Here is an 18998-nt window from a genome sequence, read left to right on the forward strand (position 1 = left end):
ATGGCTGTGTCTGCAGCTCACCGCACCCCCAGGGGATGTGTAAAATGCGGAGAACAGATTGTGGAACTTTTACTTTACAATAAGAACCGTCCAATTTATAAATTCAAGAACAAGTTTGCCAAATACCCTTGGTTAACTACCGGTCTATAAAATGCTTGTAAAAACGTAAATAACTTCAATAAAAATTCTTATAACAAAAGACATAAAAAAAGTGTACTTTAATAATCTACTTAATGAAAATAAAAACTAGGTGAAGCAAGTTTGGGAAATATTAAATAACATTATTAAAAACAGGGGGGGGGGGATCCCAGATTACTTTAGAGATGAGAAGGCGCCTTGGGGTGAGAGCTACTTGGCAGTGGTCTCCCTCCCATGGTTGCCCTATGGAGTGGGCCCCCCCTCTTTCGGTTTTATTTGCACCTTAGACATGTAGGGCCCTTGGTAGGGGGGGTGCTTGGACATCACTGCCAGCAAGCAGCAGATGTCCTCCTAGCACCCTACCCGCCAATTTTAACCGCACCTTAGACATTTAGGGCCCCTTGGTGGGGAGGGTGAGGGGACATCACTTTCAGTAATCAGGAGATGTCCCCTCAGTGCCCTACCCGCCAATTTTAACTGCACCCCCCTTAGTACACACACCCTCTACACCTCAAAATATACATTCAAACATAAACACACACATGCACACACACACACCCTTACAAACACACATACACGCACACACATTTTGCAAAGAAGGTGGGACCTAAGACCATCTGTCCCCTACCCCTTCCCTGGTGGGGGGTACGGGGCCCTTGGCAATGGCGGCCGTGTCTCCTGGGTGCCGGTTTCCTGGGCCCGGCAATGCTCCCTCCGCGCAGGGGGGGGGGGGTTCACATAACACCTGAGCCGGGGGTGTCCGTGTCCCTGGGGGGTGGGTTCTGGTCCTTGCCCCTGAGCGCTGGGCCCTGCCAAATTTCCAACTGTGGCCGAGCCTGGTCGGGCCATCTTTACAACACCCTTCGTGGGCCCCCCTTTTCCCTGGGATGCTCCCCTCCTGGCGGTGGCGGGTGGCCCTGGGCTCGCTCCTCCCTGGACCAACAGTGGGCCGGGCGGATGGCTGCCTGGAGTGCGGAGCGGGTCTCCCTTGGGGGGTCCTGGCTCGTACCTGGGGTTGGGGGATTCCCAGAACTCCTGGGTGGTGATGGGGTGCTCGTCTGGGGCTGTGGGCCCTGCGTTGGGCTCTCCCGGCGCGGCGGGGGGCTGCTCTCCTGGTTGGGCTGGGGCGGCGCTCTCTTTCCCCCCATGCCTCCCTGCTCTCTTGCTCTGGGGGCCTCGCGGCGGTCCTGTTTGCCCTGGCCTGGGTGGTGGATGTGGACGCCGCCCGGGGGGCGGTTGTTCCCTGCCTGCTGCTGCTCCGGCGGGGGTCTTGGTGTGGGGATGGCTGGGCACTCTCCCTCCTTCTTTACACATTCCACCATCCATTTTAGAACATAAACACTCACCTGAGCACAGCTCAGGTGAGCACAGCTCACAGCTTCCAGATCATGTATTTTCTGATGGAGTGTCTCATTCTCTGTGCGAAGCACGGTGAGCGTTTTCTCAGCCAGTGAAAGGCGATGGTCATGATCAGAGCTAGCTTCTTCAACCTCCTGTATCCGAGCCCTGAGATTCGCAAAAGATGCTTGGGTTGCAGCAAATGACGCCTCGAGCTTGTTAAATCTTTCTTTCATTGTTTTATTCATGCTCCGAATTGCTGAGAGGACGTCTGCAGGCTCTGGGTCCGGGCAGTCCGGTCCGCTAGCTGAGTCAGAGGCTAGCACGGCATCGTCAGCTATCTCAGGCGGGTTAGTCTCCACTTCCGGAGGTTTTAATGGCTTCTTCCATTTTTCGTTTTTATCATTTTAACAAAGAAAGTAAAAAGCTCACAACTGCAGCTGTAAAGATTTATTCCAAAAAATCTGTAAATCGCAAAAATGTTCGGAGAGAGTGGAGAGCTCGGTGAAAACACGTCTACTCCATAGGCGTTCCCATTCGCACCCCCCACAGAAATTAAATTCTTAAGGGTTGTTATCGATAACAAACTATGTTGGAAGTCTCACATCAGACACATACAAACTAAGTCTAAAAAAAGTATTTCAATCATAAATAAATCTCAACATATATAAGAATACAACAGTAGATTTTTATTGTACTGCTCCTTAATATTAACTATATTTCCCCTGCTGTATAGAATTTAGGGGGAATATTTATAAGAGCTCACTATATCCTCTCTTTATACTTCAAAAACGAGCCGCCAGAATTGTACATAAAGCTGACTTTATTGAAACAATTAATTTTATCAAACCTTAATCTTACAACTGTATGAGCCTGTTGATTTTTTACACCACTCAACTCTATACAGAGCCAGTGAGAAATCATTACGATTCAATATCCAAAAACAGTTCTTAGAAAAGGAAGGAGGCTACAAACTGAGGGGATAGGAACTTCAAGATCAAATTGATAAGAACCACAAAGAAAAGTTTCTGTGTGTCGGTGTGTGGCACTAAACTTTGGAACGGGTTAGGTAGTGAGCTCAAACAATCTTCAAATATTCAAATATTGAAGAAAATGTATAAAGAAACTCTGATTTCACGATGTAAAGATAAGAGGAGCTAAGGATCAACAGGTGTTGAATTCCAAATACATGTGTGAACTTGGTGAAATAATCAAAGCGTTTTTAATTACAACCAACAAGTGTTACATTGTGTAATGTGCAACAATTATTACTGAAATGTTTTTTAACACAATCAATAAGCTATTGATTTGTTTACGTGATCTGCAATGTGTAGCAATAATTACTGGTTTATTGTGATAATGTGCTCTAATAATAATCAATGATTATTACCTAACGGTTACCGTTACTGTTAACTGATGATTGATTTCTGAAGATAATCAATCATGTCTAGGTAGTGGATTTTGGAACTTCAAAAGAATCTATCTGATCAGAACCGGATTACAAAAACTGTGTAAAACTATAAAATTAACTAAATCAGTGGGGGTGGGATTATATAACTCCTTTTTTCCCACTCCTTTTCAAGAAATAAATCAAGCTCTACTTGACTGTAGTTAATGATCTTTTACACTTAATTAAGCAAATGGGATTTAAGTGTCTTTTTTGTAAGTTCTTTTTTATGTTTTTTTTATCTATACATTTCTATATTTCTGTAATGAGTTGGATAAATATGAGTACATTCTTTATTGCTTCGATTACAATGCTTGAAATCAATCAATTAATCCAGTGTTTTTCAACCTTTTTTGAGCCACGGCAAACTTTTACTTTGACAAAAATTGCGCGGCACACCAGCATCCAAAAAAAAAAAAAAAAGTAGAAACTCCTAGTCTGTCTTGATCTACAGCCCTCCCCTCCCCCGCAATCTCACGTTCATTTCTGTGATAATTGTGGCAGAAAAAGCGAAAAGTTAAAGCTGTTTTTTCTAAAAAATGAAATAAAAGTAAAGATAGAAAATGTAAAAACTGTTTGATGTGTGTTCGTTGGTTTCAGGACGTTTGACAAGGACGGCTCATTGTGCGCTGAGGCGCTGTCCCTTTAACCCTGTCCCTTTAACCCAATGCATCATGGGAGATGTAGTGTGATAACTGCCGTAAAAGGGCAGAAAGACTATCTTCTCTGAGCTTCATTGTTTTGTTCACTTGTTCCACAGTCTGAGACCGGATTCTGTGGAAAGCTAAACCACTAAAGACGAGCTTTAGCCGGTATTTTTGTAAGAACTGAGCGACTTTTTGAGCTAAATTGGAACAACGAAATTAAGACTTTAACCACTTCTGATTGGTCAGACTGATGACATGTGATTAAGCATTCAAGAATGATTGGCGGAGACAGTTAAAGGGGCGGGACTTTTCCACAAACAGCTTTAGGAGCAGCTAAATCGCGGTACCGTCATTCTTCTCAAAAAGTCTTTAATAGAATCAAATAAACACAAAGAAAAAATAATTGTATGATCTTTTATATTCCTAACTACTCAGTGTTTTATCAGGGCCTGTTTGGATGAACAAAAAGCTGATATCCTGGAGATGGGAAATGTTTTTAGATCAGTGAATGAGGGCAATTTCCCACGGTACACTTGACCATCTCCCACGGCACACTAGTGTGCCGCGGCACACTGGTTGAAAAACACTGAATTAATCAATCAAACGATCAATAAATCAAGTGCTCAGTGCTTCGATGCTCAGTGAGCATAGAAGGTTTGAGACCCCTGTTCTAAAACATAAAATTCCAAAGAATAGACAAAACTGATATCAACCTTTTGACCAGCCCTAAGGCCAGATATAATCACACACCAGGCTGGATTTGCCCCGCAAGCCTGAGGTTTGACACAAATGTCCTAAAAGATTTCTGGCATCAGAAAAATGAACTTTGGGAGCGGAATAACAAGCTGAACCGCTTAGACTACCAGCAGAACCAGCAGAAACCCTATGACTAACAGCAAAACCATCTGAAACCCTTAGACTAAACGCAGAACCAGCTGATACCCTTAGACTAACAGCAGAACCATCAGCAGCTCCTCTGCAGGGCTACATTCAGACATTTTGGGCCCTGTGGATCCTCATGTTTTTCAAGGCCCTTCTACAGTTTAGAGATTTCAATATGATGCCTGGAGTCATCGCTTTCTCCAAAAGTCTGAAGTGACCCTGATTTTCAGCAGAGAGTTTTGACCTGCAGACAACTTGACCTCAACTTTCAGCGCCGCTGATAACAGCTGCAGAAGAAAAAGGACCTTTATCTAATGTCTGCAGACAAAAGATCCAAGAGAACTATAAACTCTGTTTAAACCAAGAAGAAGGAATACCAACCTTGGACGATCGACATGGATATGGACCCTTTTTTATTTCACAGCATTACCTTACTATAAAAAATTAAAATATATAAATAAATCAAAAACGCTTAATCTATTATTGAAGATGGTTATAATGACTGAATTCTAATTATATTAGTTCACTTGATCTAAAAAGTCATGATTTGTTATGTTTATTTTCTGATTGTGTTATTTTTTTAATCATAAACATGATTTTTCTAATGAAATTAATCTGAATATATTTTAGATAACGGATCTGTATTGTGGTATTTTATTATACAAAATAGTTATAACTACTTTACATAAGTATGAAGTAATTCATCATTGTCATGTGATTTATTGATACTTAAGCATACGTAATGAACTGAAACTGTGTTGGTAAGGCATTGTTATCAGATGATAAGGTTATGAACCGGATAATGATAAATCATGTCATAAAATGGTTACGGTTCCTTCCACACCCTTTCAAACAATCTTTGATGTAATATCTAATTATCCTAAATTTGATACGTCTTTGAATGAATGTATGAATGCTTATTGTATTGTTTTGTAAATTATTCTGTGATTGCTTGAAGTATACCATTTCAAATCAAAATCAAATAAAATGTCAGTAAGTGCTTTCAAAGGAGAACTAAAGACTTTTTTAGCAGTTTTTCTGCACAACCTGCTTTTTCCAGAAGAGAGAACGGAAAGTTTAGCTCTGCTTCATTCTTTTCTTGTGGTGAACATCTTTGAGTTTCTGCTGTTGGAAAAATCCTTAATGTCTCTTCTGCAAGTGAATCAGCAACTTTGCTTTCTTGAATCTTGTCATTTGAAAATGCATTATAACCCTTGTGCTAGCCTACATTGACATGTTCTCCCTACCATGACAAAGGTGGATAAAGGTGGAAAGATTTCATATAATCCATGGAAACCCTTGAGGTACACAAATCATTGAAGAAAAAAGGTTCAGTGCACTGTCTAGTGGGTCTAGATGACCCAACTCCCAATGTTAAAGTGCCTAGGATAGCACAAGGGTTAAAATTTGGGATTCAAGATGAAGAAATACAATTTCATCTGAATTTTTTAAATAAAAGCTTTAAATCTAAGCAAAATCAATTGGATTTTAAATTGTCTTTTTTTTTTATATGACAATTTTCTTTTTTCAAATGAAGTTTATTTTCCAACTGTCAGTTCCATCGGCATTTTTGCCGTGCATTGTAAAAATGTATCTCGGAATTAATAATTCATGATGATAAATGATATTTCGATTCCTCGTCTGTTTTAACTTTATTTTAAAGTCATTTCAGATTTACTGCATTTTGATTATATTTTATCATCATGTTTTTGGGTCCAAATCTTAGAGCTAAGATGTAATCTGTCAGTCTGTCATCAGGGGGGGTCCAACCTGAGAGAATGTATCAAGTTGCTGGACCTCCAGCTGCATCACTGCTCCTGAACACACTTTTCTGTCTGATTTCAGGATGAGGAACTGCAGTTTGTCAGAGATCAGCTGTGAAGCTCTGCTCTCAGCTCTGAAGAAATACCCATCCAATTTGACAGAACTGGACCTGAGTGAGAACAAGAACCTGAAAGATTCAGGACTTCTTCATCTGTGTGGTTTTCTGGAGAGTCCAAACTGCAGACTGCAGACTCTGAGGTCAGACTCCATGTTTCAGTTGGGTTTAGATCAATATGATGACAAAGTTGTGTTGACCCACAGTGAGCAGAAATATCCAGATTCTGATCTGCAGCAGCATCTTCCTGCAGCTGCTTGTTCTCTTCAAAGATCTGCAGAAGAACTTCTTCTTTTCTTCCTGCAGCTGCTTGTTGCAAAGCTGTCTGCTGACATTTGTGCTCCTCAAAGTTCTGCTTGCAGCTGTGAGCTCTTCTTTGTGTCTCAACTTTGGTCCAACGGACGCCTTTAAAGAGCGTGCAGAAGAAGCAGCCGTGCACGCTCACACGCACTCTGAGTCCTGCTGTGTTTCAGCAGATGCAGCTGAGAGTCCAGCGGCTGATGTTTGTGAGCAGACAGTGACAGAGTCATGCTGCAGCTGGATGCTGCTCTGACGGACACATCCTCCACAAACATCCTCACCTTTTCATCCACAAACATCATCACATCATCCATCAGAGCTCCCAGCAGCTTCTGACTCTTCATTCAGAGCCGAAGTCATGGATCGGGGATCAATATCCAACATTTGCTGCTGACTCTTCCTCATCACTTCCTTCTTCTCTCTGCTTTGATCTGTTGGAGTTGAAATTCTCTGCTTGAAGGGCTGCAGCAGAGAAGGACTGGAAGATCATCTCCTGAAATATCCTGTATTGATGATGTCATGGAATATACATCTATAGAGATTAGTAAGGAAAAAAACAGAGTGACATCAGTGTCAGTTGCGTGTATCTAGCCCCGCATCAAACATTGAAACTTTCACAAGTGCTATCGAAAACATTTGTGCTAATATTTCCAAAAGCATTTGGAAATATTTCTATGTGGAGACTTTAATATAAATTGGTTGAACCCAAACAATCACACCATGACAGAAGATTTTAGTCATAGAATGTAAAGTTTTAGCTTATATCCATTAACAACAAACCGAGCAGAATAACAACAAATAGTGGGACCTTGATGGATAATATATTTACAAACTACCTAGAAAACAGGATAAAAAGTAGACTGTTGATGTTGATGTCAGTGACCACCCTCTGGTATTTGCAAACTATGAATGATTTTGTAGATAAATAAAAGAAAAAAGGCAAGTAGTTTACAGAAGAAAACTAACATAAAAATCAATAAATGAATTTAAATCAGAACTTCAAGAACAAACTTGGAAAACCCTGTATGGAAGCAACGATGTTAACTCAGCTTATGAAAATGTATGCAGGAGTTTACATCAATATACAACAAAAACTGCCCACTTACAAAATCCAGTAGTAGAAAACAATATAATAAAATTCCATGGAGGACAACTGGACTGAGAAATGCATGCAAAAAAAACTGTTTATAAAAAAGAATTCCTAAAAAATAGAACTGTTGAAGCGGAGCAGCGACAAAAAAATGTTTAAACAAATTAAACAGTATAATGAGAGGTATCAAACAGTGTCATTATAATACAAAAAAAGAAATGAAATTATCCAGACTTTGCAGTTGTTAAAATGAGATATGCAGTAATATTCAGGATATGACAAGGGAGTTAATGAATATTTTGTAAAAAAAAAGGTCCAAAGGTAGCCGACGAAATGAACTGTACTACTAAATCAGAAATAAAACAGTCAAACACCAGATAAGAAACCAGAAACCTGTGGAAGCAAATTAAATTCTAAAAATCATCAAAGAATTGAAAAACAAAACATCTACGGACTATAATGGATTGATGGATTGATATGATGGTGACAAAAAAGTTAATTGATTCCATTGTTGACCAGCTAACCTGCAATTTATCCTCTCAAAAAGGAACATTTCCAAAGAAAATGAAAATAACAAATTACAGACCAGTGTCTTTACTGGAGGAAGCTCATTTCAGCCGCTTGTATTCGGGACCTCGTTCTTTTAGTCATGACCCATAGCTCATGACCATAGGTGAGTGTTGGAATGAAGATCGACCAGTAAATTGAGAGCTTTGCTTTTTGGCTCAGCTCTCTCTTCACCACAACAGACCGATACAGCGACTGCATAACTACGGACGCCGCTCCGATCCGCTTGTCAATCTCACGCCCCTGGTCTTCCCTCACTCGTGAACAAGACCCCCAGATATACAAACTCCTCCACCTGGGGCAGGGACACTCCCTCCACCGAGAGATGGCAAACTACCTTTCTCCGGTCAAGAACCATGGCCTCAGATTTAGCCGTGCTGACCCTCATCCCAGCCGCTTCACACTCGGCCACAAACCGCCCCAATGCACGGTGGATGTCCTGGCCTGATGAAGCCGACAGGACAACATAATCTACAAAGAGCAGAGAGGAAATCCTGTGGCCTCCAAACCAGACCCCCATGTGGGCATTGAAGTCCCCCAGGAGGACAATGGAGTCCCCCATTGGGGCACTTTGCAGTACGCCTTTGAGAGATACCAAGAAGGTCGGGCACTCCGAAATGCTGTTCGGCCCGTAAGCCGAAACCACAGTTAGAGACCTGTCCCCCACCCAAAGGCGAAGGAGCATGACCCTCTCATCCACCAGGTTGAACTCCAACACTTGGCGGCTGAGCTGGGGGCTCACGAGTAACCCCACACCAGCCCGCCACCTCTCACCTTAAGCAACTCCAGAGTGGTAGAGAGTCCAACCCCTCTCTAAGGACTGTGTTTTAGAGCCCAGGCTATGTGTGGAGGTGAACCCGACTATATCCAGATGGTATCTCTCAACCTCTCACACCAGCTCAGGCTCCTTCCCTCCCAGAGAGGTGACGTTTCGTGTCCCAAAAGCCAAGTTCCATGTCAAGGGTTTGGGCCGCAGAGGCCCCGCCCTTGACCGCCACCAAAACCACATTACACTGGCCCCTTTTGAGGTCTCCTACGGGTGGTGGGCCCATGGGAGAGTGTTCCCACGTCCTTGATCTTTCCTTTCATTAGGGGTTCTGAACCGCTCTTTGTCTGGCTCGTAACCCAGGACCTGTCTACCAGGGGCCTAAGCCCCAGACAGCTTAGCTCCTGGGATCACTCGAGCTCTCAAACTCCCTCACCACGTTAAGGTGGCGGTTCAAGGTGTGGTCATCGATATGAAAAAGGCTTTTGACACCATTGATCATAACATTTTAGTAAACAAACTGAAAAGATATGGAATAGGAGAACTGGCATTAGCAGTTACATTAAAAACCGGCAACAGTTTGCACAACTGGAAAATTGCAAATCCCCCCTACTAAATTTAAGGTGTGGAGTACCACAAGGGTCAATATTAGGTCCAACACAAACAATATCTAAATGGCATACACATGGTGTAGGTGTAAAATGAATGCTTTGTTTTTAAATGGAACTAATCAAACAGTTTAGTTGTGAGGTATTGGGGCCAGGGCGGTTTTAGTTTTTAGGGAAACAAAAGAACTGGTCTGAAAACGTTTTTTAGGATTCGTTTGTTTTTATAGAGAATAGGGCCCCCAACTGTTGAAACAGCAGTGACTTCTAAACCCTAGTTTAACCAAACAATGCATTCTGCGCTTCATATCATCGTCATCAACCACGTGATCTGCGCTACTTGACACACATCCCGAAACATTTTGCCCAACCACTCTGCTTCACGAAGGTGAAACAAGGGCCGGAGTGTCCCTGTCAAATAGGCCATCCCTAATAAATGCCTTTTCTTAATTATCTGAAAAAACTGTTGCATCAGGATCTGTAGGAAAAGATCTGTCCGCTTTTCAGACTTTTCCATGCATGTTCAAAAGTCGTGAAAAACAAATTTTAATTCCCTAACAAAAGTTCTCGAACAGATTAAAACATATTTAAGACAGAGCTCTGGGTCTCAAACTCTAAAGCCTACAATGAGAACAAGTTACAGGCGTCTTAGGATGCAGGCCGGCTGGGGACAAAGGAAATTCTTCAGAGCAAACTTTATCAATGGCGGATCGGGCATCCTCCAGTCTCCATCTCCCGGACACACGGATTCGCTGAGAGAGGGGCCGCCTGCCATATTTGGAAGTGCACGTCATCAAAATGGCCACCAGATCTGCACACACTCAGTTTGGACAGCAAAAATTCCAGAGTAGGGCGCTGGGGCAGCAGGTCAACTTCTTGACATGAGAAGGGTTTTATTGCTCTGTTCCCATGGTTTGAATCTACAACCTAGATCAGGGGTGTCTAAAGTTTTTTTGGTGAGGGCCAAATACAGATACATGAGCAAACGTCCGGGCCGCACACAAGAGGTGACATATTTACACATGATTACTGTGTATTTCTAACTCACTTATAATGTGGAGAACAGTGCTCTCAGTGGGAGCAGTGATGCTGATCTGTGCCACATAAAACATGAAACATTGACTCAGACGATGAAACCTCATTCCAACCAGGCAGTTCAGAACGGATTTATTGAGCAGCTGAAGCCAGCAGATCTATACATAGCCGTTAGTGTGGTTGACTGGCAGAGCGCACGATTTTGTAGTTTATAAAGTAAAGAGTCGACTGTTTTCTCAGAAAAGTAGACCAAAAAAAAGGGCTTATGGGTGACCAACCAGGACAATTTTAACATTAAACGCACAGAATTTAAAAAGCTTCATTTTACACTCTGTGACAAAATTTGCAGCTATGAACAAAAAAAGAAAAATCCAAAAACAAAAGTTATTTTTTACATAAAGGGAATATTTTTCACAGTTCAGAATGCATTTTCGTCACCTTTTAGGTTCACTGTATCTCTGTGAAGCGTGCAAACATGGCCTTGCGAACAGCATCCTTGTAGGTGTCAGACGGAGACAGCTCATAGGAGCTTCCTTTACTTCCTAAAGGCCCGTACAAACCGGGACGAAAATTCGCCAGGCGTTATTCGCCAGCGTTTTTCAACACGTTTTTTGTGTTCACACCCAGGCGATTTTCGCTGACGTTGAGCCGAGCGAACATGCAATTTCATTCCCTGACATTAGATGGCGCTTAATGTAAAGCAGAAATACTCCTGTACACAAGGTGGCGCTGCGCAACTTTACGCTTCTTAAAGTCGCTTTTCACTCAGTAGAAGAGAGCAAGTATTTACGCACTTGTCAGAATCATACAAAGAAAACATGAATATTTCAAGCACCAGTTGCTCCAACTGGTGCTTGGTTCGGGGATATTTTAGAATGTCTGTCATTATTTCTTCGCGGCTGTGTAGATGCAACTCGGCGTCTATCTTCTTCGCTGGTATGTGTGCTCAGCAAGGCAGTTTTGTGTTTGAGCGCCCCCAAGTTGTGTTTTACTGTAACTTCAGAGGCTCCAGACACGTGTGCAAAAGCGCCATTCTCATTGGTCGAATAGATTTCGACGCAACGCGTCAAAAAAAAAAATGAACCCGAGGCGTTTTTTTTTTTTTTTTGACGCTTTGACGTGTGGCGTTTTTTCGCATCGGTGTGCACACTATCATTGGTGCCCTTTGTTTAGTCACGAGGCGTTAAACGTCGGCGAAAATCGCGCGCAAAATTCGTTCCGATGTGTACGGGCCTTAAGCCTGTGCCCTTTGAAGCGCAGGGGAGATTTCCTCCAGGGCCGAAGGCGATTCTCTTGCGGGGTTCACTTTCCTGTTCAGAACCCTCAGCCACAAGAGTGGATTAAGAACGACTCCAAACAGTTATTCTGGGGGGGAACACCTTCTATTTATTAAAATGCTCCGTCCTCCATACACACAATATATCGACCCCCCACACCTCCGCTCCGTGCTCACACACCCATCTCCACCTGCACGCACTCCTCCCCCTGTCTCTCGTGGCACGCACCCCGCTCAGCACACACACACTCCGCAACACACCTTTCTGTGACCGACTCCATCTAGTGTTGAAACTGAGAAGTTCAACAGAGTTGAGCTCAAGCGCCATGTGCGGGCCATATTCAATTATATTTTCAAAATTTGCTGCGGGCCAATAAAAACAGACCCGCGGGCCGCAGTTTGCCCGCGGGCCGTAGTTTGGACACCCCTGACCTAGATGGTTTAAAATGTCTCTTCAAATGAAGCTAAAAGAGAGTCTGCATCTGCAGTCATAAATTCTACCCACATAAATGTCAGAGCAAGATGTACCTTCAGGGTTCAAAATGAGTTCACGACACACTACAGATTAAAACTATAACATAATTAAAATAAGATAGAAAATATACAGTCCTTCAGATCCTTCAGTTCATCTGTTATGTTTAAAGTCTGATAGGAAATAAATATTTAAATTTAATCAACCTGCTGATGATTACACATTTGTCTTAAAAGTAGAGTGTTCAAATTTGACAAATATAGTTATTTGGTTTATATCATGATACATGTCGTTATTTTATACTGAAAACACATGAACAGCTTGTAACATAGCATAATTAGTATCATAGCATCAGTGTCTAACAACAGCGTGCAATTCTCTTTAACACAGAGGATTGTCTGTGCTAAAAGTTCTTAACATGATTAGGTCTAAGTTAGATTGGCTGTTGGAAAATTCATCAATGTCTCTTTTTCACATTGTCGTAAATCAGCAACTTTGGTTTTTTTTTAAACTTCATCCTCTGCAAAATATCTGCATGGGGTTTAAACTTTCTTTGTTCACTTGATTTTGTGTCAGAAAGATAAAAATGTGATGAAGATGTTTCCTATGATCGTTTTTCTTTACCCATATTTTAAAGTGATCTTCAATTCTCAATGAACAATTCACTTTGCAATGTGATGATGTCATTTGAAAATGCATTTTACAAATTAGGATTCAGGGTGAAGAAATATAATTTAATCAGATATTTTTTAATTTTTTTTTTTTTAAATCAAAGCAAAATCTATTGGATTTTAAAGAGTCCTGTTTTTTTTTTTTTGGTTCCACACTTCAAAGGAAAACTCATTTTCCAACTGTCAGTTGAATCTGAATTTCAGCCATGCATTTTCAAATTGTATTTTATGTATTTACCAAGTTCCTGGACTTCCAGCTGCATCACTGCTCCTGAACACACTTTTCTGTCTGATTGCAGGTTGAGGAGCTGCAGTTTGTCAGAGATCAGCTGTGAAGCTCTGGTCTCAGCTCTGAAGAAAAACCCGTCCAATGTGACAGAACTGGACCTGAGCGGGAACTGGGACATGCAGCATTCTGGATTTCTTCATCTGTGTGGTTTTCTGGAGAGTCCAGACTGCAGACTGCAGACTCTGAGGTCAGACTCCATGTTTCAGTTGTGTTCAGATCAATATGATGAGTACAGATGACTGACTGATGACATCACTACAGAACAACAATGTTACATTAATGTAATTTGTTCTTTTTGTTTAGAATTTACTTTGGTGAAAATTACATAATCTTGATAAATTGCCACAGTATATTTCTGCTATGCTGGTGATAAAGCGGGCGGAATAAAAGAAATTGCAAAATTGCATTTTTGTTTTGAGACAAATATTTCTGTTTTGAAATTGATTTGAAAGAGATTATGTTCACATTTAACTGAGGAGAAATAATATTTAAATAGTAAAATGTTCAATAACTGTGTGTTTTTTTGAAGAAAGTGAAAACAATCATTTGCTTTTTTGGATTTCGAAATATTGGGTTAATTTTATTTTTACATTGTGTAACAATCACCCAAATCTAATGGAGTGGAAATATGAATTTCTCATGAAACAGTGGTTTAACATCTGTCAACTCAGAACTCAGGGATAATTCACTCACTTTAAAGCTAGTATAGCGAGGAGGTGTTACATAGAATTTACAGTTTGTGTTACAGTGCTCAGTGTTTTGCATGAATGGACTCTTTATGATGTTATAAGGGAAAAAAAGCTCATTGTGAGAAGAGATTGCCTCTCAAACCAGATTTTCTTTTTTTCAAATCTGAAAAATCAGACAGACGACGGCTTAAGTGTTTACTGTTTTCACCCCCCTCCCCCCGCGTGTCACTGTCTTCCTCTCAGCCTGCTCCAGGTTTCCGACCCCTGCGTTAGACCAGAACTCACAGGTTGAAGTAGGTAGCTTCACTGCCACGTCTCTTCAGTTCTCCATGGGACAGCAGTTTCTCTCACTGTCCCTCATTGTCTCTGGCAGCTCTGAGTCTGAGTGAAGTTGCAAAGACAGAAGCAGCAGATCAGAACCCTGTATTACCATAGACGTATATATTACAGGACGGAGCGTCTCTGACGTCAACCACTGACTTCTACAGTCCCCTACCTGAAGCCTAAATTATCAGCTCAGGTGCTGCCATGTCGGCTGGAGTTAACTCAGCCTAAACCAGACGTTCCAAATATGGTGAAAAGAGGCAGGACCAAAGGAAATCGTTTTCCCCATTAGCTTTTGTCCACCCCAGCGGTTCATATTGGTCCCTCCCCATGCTAATGGGGCTAATCATTTTAGCTAAAGCTAAAGCTCCAGCTCAGCAATGCAGCGTTGGATTAATATTTACAGCACGAATACTTAGCTGAGTTGAACATACTGTCTTTAACTTAAGGCTCAGGTTAATATTTGAGTTAACCCTCTACACACACAGTCACAGGGCCCCGGTTAAGCAGAATGAACTACTGTGGTAACAGAACCCAAAATGTGATGTTGATGTGGACACAGGTCTGAAGAGGTTAAACATGACTGATGCTGTCTCTTCTTCTGCTGACAATGCAGAGAAGTAAGTGTGACAACACGAGCAGTGCAGGCACACACTAAAAAGAATGGGGACTCAAATCAAGCGGAGACGTGGTTCCAAAATAAAAATAAAAAGAGAATTATAAATTTTGTTTAAAAGACAGAACAACTGAAACACCTGAGATAAAACCACAAGGGGCCTCTAGCGCACCTGCAAACAAAAAGTTGGTCACTCAAAAAAACAACAAAAAAAACACCCCACCCATATGCATATGCAGAACGTGACACAACAACAGAAAAGTACCAGTTACTGTTGCAGGTAGCTAGGGAGGAGTAGAAGTTACGAGCCCCAAAAGCCCTCCAAGTCCCAGGAGCGCCTCCGCAGCCATGTGATCGACCACAAGGGAGAGGAGATGCCGCTGTTCAGTAGCTGATCTGGTGGACTGGTGGAGCAGATTAAAGGGACCCGTAAAGCATCTGTAATTACTCCTGATAAGGCTACAAAAACCCATCCTAAACAGCAGCGGGGTTCCACACCAAAGACCAGATCAACGCTGGATATCACCTAATAGGGAGGAACATGGACAAATCACTCTGTTCCCATTTCACCTTTTTCCAGTCACAAGCCGACCCGCCGTGTGACAAGGAATTGTGATGTCCACTGCACTGACAGGAGCAGGAACCCAGAAAGAGAGGCAGTCTCAGCCAGGAATGAGGGAGAGCCAGCACAGTCCTATTTTATAGGTGGTCAGGTGCTCATTATTTATTGAGTAAAATCGATTTTGTTTTTCTTACAATTACAGTCTGGATTATCGGTAATGGTTAAGTCTGTTGGGCACCAAAAGGTGAAGCATAACAAAACCATCACAGCCATTTGGGCTCAACCAATGGGCTTTTTTTGTATCGCTAAAAGGAATATATTTATGATATAATATATAATAATAATTTCAAGGCCCCTCTACAGTTTAGAGATGTCAGGAAATGCTTTCAAAGGAGAACTAATGACTTTTTTTAGCTGTTTTTCTGCACAACCTGCTTTTTCCAGTCAGGATGAATAGAGAAAGGAAAGTTTAGCTCTGCTTCATTTTTTAGTTGTGGTGAACATCTTTGAATTTCTGCAGAGAAACTTCATGCTGACCTGAATTTTTCTACACTTCCAATAGTTTGTTTCCAAAACTCCTACAAGGAATCCAACCTTTCCACAAGTTTCTAAATGTGGTTCTTGTTCCTCTGATTTGAAAGGAACCAGAGTGTTTAGTGTCTGCAGAATCTTTCCATGGAACAACTGAATGCTCGTTTTCTTTTCTGTCCTCTTCAGTCTTTATCTGAATCTGTGTTGAACCTCATGAAACTTCAGCAAATCAAGTGGAAACATTGATGCTGTCACAGTTGTGGAAATCTGCTCTCTAATTGAAAATTTCCACTTCACTTCAGAATGATCTGTTGACTTTGATTCTGCAGACCTTATTGTCTCCATGACCTTCAGACACTCAGATATTGCATTGCTCTGTCATTTCTTTCCCATTAACTGTGCAGTTAACTAACTGAACTAGTTCAGCAGCAGTCAGTGATCAAGATGTTTCTATATCAGGATTTTTTACACACAATTCAAAGTAATCTTAAATTCACAGTGAACAATTAACTTTGCATTGTGATGATGTCATTTGAAAATGCATTTTATAATTTAAGATTCAGAACTAAGAAATACAATTTAATCTGTCATTTTTTTAAATCAACGCAAAATCTAGTGGTTTTTAAATCGTCATGTTTTATGGTTAAATAATTCAAATGAAATTTATTTTACAACTGTCAGTTCATTCTGCATTTATGCCATTCCTTTGTATAATATATTAGTAATCAGTTAGTCTGTCACCAGGGCGGGTCCCATCTGACTGAATTTACCAAGTTCCTGGACCTCCAGCTGCATCACTGCTCCTGAACACACTTTTCTGTCTGATTTCAGGTTGATCTGCTGCAGTTTGTCAGAGATCAGCTGTGAAGCTCTGGTCTCAGCTCTGAAGAAAAACCCGTCCAATTTGACAAAACTGGACCTGAGCGAGAACAAGAACCTGCAGGATTCAGGAGTTCTTCATCTGTGTGGTTTTCTGGAGAGTCCAGACTGCAGACTGCAGACTCTGAGGTCAGACTCCATGTTTCAGTTGTGTTCAGATCAATATGATGACAAAGTTGTGTTGACCCACAGTGACCAGAAATGTCCAGATTCTGATCTGCAGCAGCATCTTCCTGCAGCTGCTTGTTCTCTTCAAAGATCTGCAGAAGAACTTCTTCTTTTCTTCCTGCAGCTGCTTGTTTCAAAGCTGTCTGCTGACATTTGTGCTCCACAAAGTTCTGCTTGCAGCTGTGAGCTCTTCTTTGTGTCTTTGCTCCTCACCTTTTCATCCACAAACATCATCACATCATCCATCAAAGCTCCCAGCAGCTTCTGACTCTTCATTCAGAGCTGAAGTCATGGATCAGGGATCAATGTCCAACATTTGCTGCTGACTCTTCCTCATCACTTCCTTCTTCTCTCTGCTTTGATCTGTTGGAGCTGAAAGTCTCTGCTTGAAGGGCTGCAGCAGAGAAGAACTGGAAGATCATCTCCTTAAAACTGGCATGAAGACTTTCCAGCATCATGCTGCTGAAATTCTCCCATGATTCAGTGCTGTTTGGAGAAGAGCTGAGCAGAAAGAGGAAGTGGACTTTTTCTGCTGTTGCTGCAGAAACATCAGTTGGTTTGGATGCAGCCACAGGCTGATGTTTGACTTTCACACATCTGGACTTCTTTTCTGAAGCAGCTGCATGTTGTCCTGAATGTTCCTGAATGTTCTTCTTCTCTGCTTCTGCTGGACTCTTCTGATCTGCTGCTGTTGCTTCACATCTTTGGACTTTTTCCAAACTTTCTGATCTTCTTCAGCTCTGAACTCTTTAGAAGAAGTGAAGGATGAAAACATGAACTTTGTCTTTAAACTCAACTCTTTGTTCTGGATTCAGGTTGAGGAACAGCAATTTGTCAAAGACCAGCTGTGCTGCTCTGGTCTCAGCTCTGAAGTCCAACCCATCCCACCTGACAGAACTGGACCTGAGATACAACAACTTTCAGTCTTCAGATGTTCAGCAGCTCCAGGATCTGGTGGAGAGTCCAAACTCCAAACTGCAGACTCTGAGGTCAGTAGAGGGTTGGAGTCAGTCCAGCTGCTTCCAGATGTTTGGTCCTAAAGTTAGTCTGAGAGCAAAGATGCAGAGTTTCCTGTGAAGCTGCAGCTTCTCAGTGAAGCTCTGAGGAGAATGATGACAGGCTTCAGGACAACAGTCAGCCAATCAGAGCAGCAGAAGCTCCAACAGGTGAAGATGACAGGAAGCTGCTGCTCTGAACAGGACTGAAGCTCCTGCTGCTCTTTCTGCTGCTGTGCTGCATCACTGACTGACAGACCAGGATCAGGAGACACTCCTTCATCTCTGTCTCTTTACTTTCTCTCTACAGGTGGAGGACGTTGGACTGATGTTCCTCCTAGAGGAGCAGAGAGGAGCAGCAGCAGCAGCTGGTCTGCAGAGATGTTGTGACTGGACGGTGTTCCTGGGAGGTGGAGAGCAGAGTGATGGAGGAATCAGAGAAAGTGGAGATGAGTGTCAGAGCTGCAGCACGAACTGATCTGAGATCAGCTCCAATGTCTCTCTCAGCATCAAGTGGACAGTTATTGTGCTGCAGCTCCCCCGGTGGACTGATGGAGAACTGCACTTCATTTTCTCATTCTAACTTGGAGTGTTGATCTGAAACATGGGTTGGATTCAGATGTTCAGCAGCTCCAGGATCTGGAGAAAAACAGACCTGCAGACAAACAGATTCTTTTCTAGATCATCACTTTCTTCTTTGATCTACATTTGATCTACAAAAAAAAAAGCATCTGCCTTGGCTGAATGACAAAATCTGGAAAATAATGAAACAGAAAGATAAAGCACTTAAAATGTTCATGAAAACTAAATCAACCTCCAATTCCTTATTCCT

General features: G+C 42.0%; 1 protein-coding gene across 1 annotated transcript in view; it reads right to left on the bottom strand.

Moving 5' to 3' along the window:
• LOC110014374 (gastrula zinc finger protein XlCGF57.1) overlaps positions 1 to 18998 on the bottom strand; it is a 526943-nt gene that overhangs the window by 376262 nt on the left and 131683 nt on the right. The gene's annotated exons all lie outside the window — the stretch shown is intronic.

Source organism: Oryzias latipes, chromosome 2 (assembly GCF_002234675.1).
Source record: "Oryzias latipes chromosome 2, ASM223467v1".
NCBI classification, from domain to species: domain Eukaryota; kingdom Metazoa; phylum Chordata; class Actinopteri; order Beloniformes; family Adrianichthyidae; genus Oryzias; species Oryzias latipes.